Genomic DNA, 1,576 nt, shown 5'->3' with positions numbered 1-1,576 from the left:
AGTTTATTTGAGTGGTAAAGGTAGCTTAAAAAATCTCTATGAATCTACTACAATAACTTGCCAATTCAAGTAACCTTTGTTATAATCCTAAGCTATTCCCACTGTACTATGACAATTATCTTAAAAGGGTCCACTAAGACTCAATTTTTTGAAATTATATACCTTAAAAACTTAATTTCCTTAAAAAAGAATTTAAAATTAGACAACTTTACATAAAACTTTTAAATAATTATAAAATATGTAAAAACTACTACAAAACTATAATCATGAAATATACTACTCATATAGTCCATAAAGTAACAGGAACATTAATTACATCGTAAGATATAATTATATACTTATAGTGTACATACCTAGTCCTAATGGTTGTCTTAAGTACATCAATTTTCTTAACTAATATAATGATATCCAAACATAAGATTAATCTTAGGAATAATACATAATCTTGTAACTGATCCATCAAATCATTTATTCTAGAGAGTGACTACGGAACTTCCTTATTATTATTAATAGTTTTATCCTAATTATTATGTTACTATGTCAAACTTAGAGACACTAATAAATTCAAACTGCTAAATAAATAAATGAAGGCATATATCCTTCACATAATGTACATTTGCATACATATAGTTATTGTTCAACAATAGATAATATATAATACAGACCTCCTATCTATCCTAGGTTATTCAGGTATATTACAAATCAAAGGAAAATGAAAGTCATGCGAAAGATCCTAAGCACTCATAGTTTAAATATACCCCTCCTTTTTTTTTAGCATATCACTCTCTTCTAGTCATCTAGCCCATCTGGAGGAGGATCAACATGAAGGTCAGATAAGCTACTGCACAGTACATGAGATAGGAAATCTTAACCCTAACAGGACTCTACATAATTAAAGGAGCAATATAGGGGTTGTTAATGGTAGTAATAGTTAGTATCATACAACCTGTAAAGATAATAGTTTGATTAGCATTAGTATGGCTCCATGTTCCTAATCTCAAGCTAAAAGTCATGTTTTGCTTAGTAATGGACATATTTCCAGTACTCATTTTACATCCATAATATAGTTAATAGACACAAAGAAAGAAATTGTGAGTAAAATATTCATAAATTATTTCATAAGACAATAATAATTGCTTAATAAATATAATCACTAATAAATTCAAAAACAAGCATCTCAAGATATTTTATCTATATTGTTCTTTTCTTCATGAAGCAATTCATTATCCATTTAATTTCTGGGTTGAGAATTAGGAGTTCTGTGCCCATAACCCAAATATGTACAACATCCCAAACAGGGAACCAAGTAAGAGTGCTCAAAATCTATTATGGTCACTCCTAGCTATTCACATTTTAACCAATCTTGGTATGCTCTAGTGACTGTCAAGATTGTTTAGCATATTTTCTATTTCCTACTACACAAATTAGTTAGGTTTGGTCTTTTGTTAGGACTTGGGTACTTTGCTATCATCTATGGTAAAACCAACACCATTTGCCCCCCGCCTCTACCTGACGTTTTCATCCTCTATCTTTATAAATTATCTCATAATCACAACACAAATTCTAACCCTTAATT

This window comes from Abrus precatorius, unplaced genomic scaffold (assembly GCF_003935025.1).
Source record: "Abrus precatorius isolate BTA unplaced genomic scaffold, Abrus_2018 Scaffold6, whole genome shotgun sequence".
Taxonomy (NCBI): Eukaryota; Viridiplantae; Streptophyta; class Magnoliopsida; order Fabales; family Fabaceae; genus Abrus; species Abrus precatorius.
This window is presented reverse-complemented; position numbering follows the sequence as displayed.